This window comes from Oryctolagus cuniculus, chromosome 20 (genome assembly GCF_051225735.1).
Source record: "Oryctolagus cuniculus isolate XC-2025 breed Fujian yellow rabbit chromosome 20, ASM5122573v1, whole genome shotgun sequence".
Classification (NCBI taxonomy): Eukaryota; Metazoa; Chordata; class Mammalia; order Lagomorpha; family Leporidae; genus Oryctolagus; species Oryctolagus cuniculus.
Genome location: NC_142886.1, coordinates 37,496,502 through 37,502,770, shown reverse-complemented (window position 1 = coordinate 37,502,770; position 6,269 = coordinate 37,496,502). Strand labels below are relative to the sequence as shown.

The following is a 6,269-nucleotide window of genomic DNA, read 5'->3' as shown; positions in this document are numbered from 1 at the left end:
GTGATTGTTAGACCTTGCAAATATGCTGAATCCACTGATAAATCACAAATAAAAAGCACTCTACTTCTTTATTCAATAAAAAATACTATGACTACTCTTTTTTTTTTAAGATTTATTTATTTGTTTGAAAGGCAGAGTTACAGAGAGTCAGAGACAGAGACAGAGAGAAAGAGGTCTTCCATCCACTGGTTCACTCCCCAGATGGCCATAATGGCCGGAACTGCGCCAATCTGAAGCCAAGAGCCGGGAGCTTATTCCAGGTCTCCTATGCAAGTGCAGCGCCCAAGGACTTGGGACATCTTCCACTGCTTTCCCAGGCCACAGTGGAGCACTGGATCAGAAGTAGAACAGCTGGGACTCGAACTGGTACCCATATGGGATGCCGGCACTGCAGGTGGAAGCTTTACCCACTATGCCACAGTGCTGGCCCCAGTAATTACTCTTAATGGTTAAGAAAAAAACACCAGTAACAACACTGATCATCTCGTGAAACAAATATTTTCTTGATGAAATTGTAACAGCATTGTCCTAAAAATATGAAGGTGAAATCATCAATAAATAATGCTTTGTCAAAAATTTGTTACATTCTTTGTGCTTAAAACTCCAAAATGCACCAGCACTCATTCTTTACAAAGAACCTGTGTAAGGTGCTTTCTGCCCATTAACATCAATGATAACACAAATTTTGCAAACTCAATTATGTGTCAATGAATGACTTAGGAAGGGAGGAAGTAATACTTGGGAGTAGTAAAGTACACTAGGCAACAATACCACTTTATATACTTTTATATATTTATAGGCACACACATTATATATAATATTTTATAATGCATAATACATTATATATTATATTACATATATAAAATACATTATACTTTATATATATAATGTGTGTATGTGTGTGTGTGTGTGAGAGAGAGAGAGAGAGTAGAACTGGGCCTATGCACAAGGAATCATGCCTAAGGAACCTGAAGTCAGCACTGATCTTGGTACCACCTACTCTTGTGTGTCTTCCAGAACAGGAAAGTGGAGATCATTGCCAATGATCAGGGCAACCGAACCACCCAAGCTCCCCAAGCTATGTCTCCTTTACTGACACTGAATGACTGATTGTTGATGCTGCAAAGAATCAAGTTGCAATGAACCCCACCAACATGATTTTTGACGTCAAATGGTTGATTTGATGATGATGCTGTCCATTCCGATATGAAACATTGGCCCTTCATGGTGGTGAAGGCTGAAGGCAGACTCAAGGTCCAGATAGAGTACAAGGGAGAGACAAAAGGTTTCTGTCCAGAGTACATGCCATCAATGCTTCTGACAGAGATGAAGGAAATCTCAGAAGCCTAGCTTGGGAAGACTGATGCTGTGGTCACAGTGACAGTTTCTTTATTGACTATTAGTGTCAAGAACCAAGGATGCTGGAACCATTGTTGGCCTCAGGGTACTTAGAATTCTCAATGAGCCGGGGCTGGCGCTGTGGCTCACTTGCTTAATCCTCCGCCTGCCATGCTGGCATCCTATATGGTCACCAGATTCTTGTCCTGATTGCTCTTCCAGTCCAGCTCTTTGCTGTGGCCCAGGAGGGCAGTGGAGGATGGCCTAAGTGCTTGGGCCCCTGCACCTGCATGGGAGACCAGGAAGAAGCACCTGGCTCCTGGCTTCGGATCGGCGCAGCGCCGGCTTTAACGGACATTTAGGGGTGAACCAATGGAAGGAAGACCTTTCTCTCTGTCTCTCTCTCTCACTGTCTATAACTCTACCTGTCAAATAAAAAAAAAAGTTAAAATAAAAAAAGAATTCTCAATGAGCCAACTTCTGCTGCTATTGCTTATGGCTTAAACAAAAAGATTGGGGCTGAAAGAAATGTGTTGATTTTTCACTTGGGAAGTGGCACTTTTGATGTGTCTATCCTCATAACTGAAGATGAGGTAAGACCCACAGTTGTAGACACCCGCGTAGGTGAAGACTTTGACAACTGAATGGTCAGCCAATTTATTGCTGAGTTCAAGTACAAACAGAAGAAGGACATCAGTGAGAGCTAGAGAGCTGTCAGGTACCTCCATACTGCTTGTGAACGAGCTAAACATACCCTCTCTTCCAGCATCCAAATGGGAATTGAGATAGATTTTCTCTATGAAGCAATCAACTTCTGTACCTCCATTATCCATGTCTGGCTTGAAGAGTTGAAAGCTAAACTTTTCATCTTTGAACTTTTCATCTTTTTTCAATCTTCATCCCTGTCAGAAGGCAACCTGGACCCTGTAGAGAAAGCCCTTCAAGATGCCACATCAGACAAGTCAGAGATCCATGATATCATCCTAGTGGGTGGTTCTACTAGAATTCCCAAGATTCAGAAGCTTCTTCAAGACTTATTGAATGGTGGCCGGCGCCGTAGCTCACTAGGCTAATCCTCCGCCTTGCAGCGCCAGCACACTGGGTTCTAATCCCGGTCGGGGCACTGGATTCTGTCCCGGTTGCCCCTCTTCCAGTCCAGCTCTCTGCTGTGACCAGGGAGTGCAGTGGAGGATGGCCCAAGTCCTTGGGCCCTAAACCCCATGGGAGACCAGGAAGAAGCACCAGGCTCCTGGCTTCGGATCGGCGCGGTGCACCAGCCGCGGCGGCCATTGGAGGGTGAACCAACGGCAAAAGGAAGACCTTTCTCTCTGTCTCTCTCTCTCACTGTCCATTCTGCCTGTCAAAAAAAAAAAAAAAAAAAGCATCAATCCTCTACAGCTATCCAGGCAGCCATTCTATCTGGAGACAAATCTGTGAATGTTCCAGATCTGTTGCCGTTGGATGTCAGTCCTCTTTTTCTTGGTGTTGAAACTGTTGATGGAGTCATGACTGTCCTCACTGAGAAATGTACTACCATCCCTCCCAAGCAGATGCAGGCGTTCACCACCTACTATGACAACCAGTTTGGTGTGCTCATTCAGGTTAAGAAGGTGAGCATGCTATGACGAAGGATAACAATCTGCTGGCAAGTCTGAACTCACAGGCACACCGTGGTGTACCTCAGATTGGGGCAACTTTTAGTACTGATGCCAATGGCATCCTTAATGTGTCTTCTGTGTATAAGAGTACAGGAGAAGAGAACCAGATTACCGTTACTAATGACAAGGGCCATTTGAGCAAGGAAGACATTGAGTGTATGGTCCAGGAAGCTGAGAAATATAAAACTGAAGATGAGAAGCAGAGGGACAAGATGTCTTCTAAGAATTTACTTGAATCTGCACATTCAACGTGAAAGCAACTCTTGAAGATGAAAAACTTCAAGGCAAAGGCAATGAAGAGGATAAAGAGAAGAGTCTTGACGAATGCAGTGAAATGATCAACTGACTGGATAAGAACTAGACTGCAGAAAAGGAAGACTGAACATCATCAGAAAGAGCTGCAGCAAGTCTGCAACCCCACCATCACCTAGCTGTATCAGAGTGGCATACCAGGAGGAATGCCTTTGGGGGAGGGCTTCCAGGGTTGGGGAGCTCCTCCATCTGGTGGGGATTCTTCAGGGCCCACCATTGAAGAGCTTGATTAAGCAAACCCCAGTGGAGATATAGAATTGTCCCACACAGTAAAAGATGGAAGGACACAAATTTACAGGCAATTCTGTGGAAGTTTTAAAGTTTAGCTGCTATAGTAAATTATTGGGCATTCTTAATACTTGAATATGGGACATGTACACAAGGAAAGGAAATAACATTGAACTATATAAGCACTGTATCTAAGTGGAAAATGTAATGTCTTAAATAAACCTGTATTTAAAGTTGGCAAATAAATTGTTTTAAAAAGCTATTTAAATAGAAAATGATGTTAAAATTAGTATTATTAATTGAGACAGAAGAATGCAAATATGTTCCAGTGTTGAATGTTTTAAAACTGTTTACATCCTACCTAGGAAATTTGGAAAGGAACAAATAACTGACTGGCTCTTCCCATTGAAATAACCATGCACAAACACACTGTCATAAACTACAATTCATGACTTGTCTTCAGAAAAAGTCTATCAAACATTCTCTCAGACTATTTCTCTTGAATTGAAGGTTTCAGGTTTCTTTCTCCTGCCAGTCATCCTGTAGCTACTTTTCTCTTTCTGGACTATTTTGAATTGTAGCCCTGTCTGTTGTGGTGAGCTAATCAAAAATCCCTCCCATTTCTTTTAGAAGGGACACCCTGGTGTTCCTATGGGAAACTGAATCTGTCTCAGAGTCCTTGCTCTTGGTTGATCAGTCTTGGCTTCCCATAACCAAGGGTCACTGAGTAAGTAAAGTTCAGTCATCAAATTCTCTCCAGGGATGATACACATTCATTCCTTTTGCAGTCCCTAAAGGTTTCAACTTGCTCATCCTATAACACAGACTTCAGAACAGGTGCCAGTTTTGTTGAAGTACCTTTCTGTATATCCTTTGATTCCTGGAGCATCTTCTTATCCTTTCAGCAACATTGTTCTTTGTACTGAATTTATCCATATTGTATTTCTGTTGCTTGAATGATGTTATTACCCATCAGTGTAGGATTTTAGACACTGCTCTCACTGTCAAGGTTTATCTATCACCATAGTGAGATACTGGGGAATTATTCTGCTATCCATTGGTGCTGCTATTTCAGAATTGCCTCCTACTGTTGTCTGCCTCTCAATACGCACAGTAAAAGGACAAGCCAGAAGAGAAACCAGGCATTTTTTTAAATGCCTGAGGTATGTTTTTACTTTGTGTCATTGGTTTCAAAAATAAAAACCAGTTAACTATGTGAAAAAAAGAGGCTAATTTTAAATATAAAGATATGCATATATCTGTGTTGTTTGCATGCGTATTCATCAGTTGTTCAATAATATAATAATTATTAATTCAGAAAGCATGTCTTCTTTATTTGATTTATTCTTGCTCAAACCAATGATTTAATTTTGTGCACAGCTATCTTTTGGACTCATTGATAATCCAGAGTAATTTCTTGGAAATTTATAGCTATCTGATTTATCTGCTAAATAATACTAGTATTACTTTTTTCATTTAAAATACTTATTACTTTGTGTAGAGCTTTGATATAATTTCAAATAACACTTCTAAAGGAGAATTTCCTAACTAATGATGTAGAAATCTAGATCGCTTATTATTTCTTATTCTCAATAATTAAAAACTATCCATTCAAATGGTTTTCAGTAAGAGATGTTGCCATAGTGGGAATATTAAAATAAAGACAAAGTATAGTGGAAGAGGAAATAAGATTTTGGAAAGATAACCTACTCCAACCTAGACAAAGATGTTTATTAATATGCAACCTATGATTAAATTATAGTTTTAATTATGATAGCCAAGAAAAAAAGTGAAATATGGTATATTACCCATGCTAGTTACCTTAAGGAAGAATATGCCCAACATTAAAGAATTTCTCACTTCCTGTGAATTCTTTGCAGAAATTTTAATGTTAATTCAATATAAGTGACAGTCGGTATTTTACATTTCCTATCAGTTCGCAGTCTTGCATGTACAAGTGGCAAAAGAAGCTAAGAAACAAAAACTGAGATTGACTGCCTCACATACGTGTAATACACTAGGCTGGTTAGTTTGCCTCAAGGCTTAAACTAGGTAACCAAGATACATTTCTTGTCTCTTGCTTTTGTCTGTGCTTTGTTTTCATTTTTACATGGATGCAAGATGACTGCAACACACCTTCAGGTTGAAATCCAGGAGCAAAGAGTCTTTCCAAGAGACATTTCTGTTCGTTTCACTACTGCATGCATGTGCAGGTCCTTCTAGCAGGCTCTGCAGCCGGGATCAGGAGTTCTTCCACTCCAGAAAAGTAGTTGGCTCTATTAAAAGCACGTGGGCTGATACTGAAGAAGATTCCAAGTGAGAAATTGGAAATTAAGTCTTTGGAAAGTTTTTCTGTATTCACAAATGCTTTGTGCTGCTGTCATTGGTATTCACTTATTTTGTTATTGAAATTAAAATGATGTCAAATCTCGTATCCAGAATGATATGGCTCAGCATAAAGGATGTGTCTGTGTATGTACATGTATAGATAGATAGATGTGCGGTGTGTATGCATATGTGAATACTTCCAAGAGTTGATAGGAAATGGAACTAAAAGATAAATTCATTTGAGAAGAAAAATAATTGAAATTTGGTACAGCTTTTTTTCATAACACACTTATAAAAAGATTTATTCATTTTTTATTTTGAAGACAGAGTTACAGAGAGAGAAAGAGTGAGAGTGAGAGTGAGAAAGAGAGAGAGAGAGAGAGAGAGAGGGAGATTCCATCAAAT

The 6,269-nt window shown here is 40.0% G+C and overlaps 1 pseudogene; it reads left to right on the top strand.

The window, feature by feature from the left end:
• The first annotated feature begins 1,191 nt into the window (after positions 1-1,191).
• On the top strand, positions 1,192-3,633 carry LOC149120138 (heat shock cognate 71 kDa protein-like; annotated as a pseudogene).
• Positions 3,634-6,269: the final 2,636 nt, after the last annotated feature.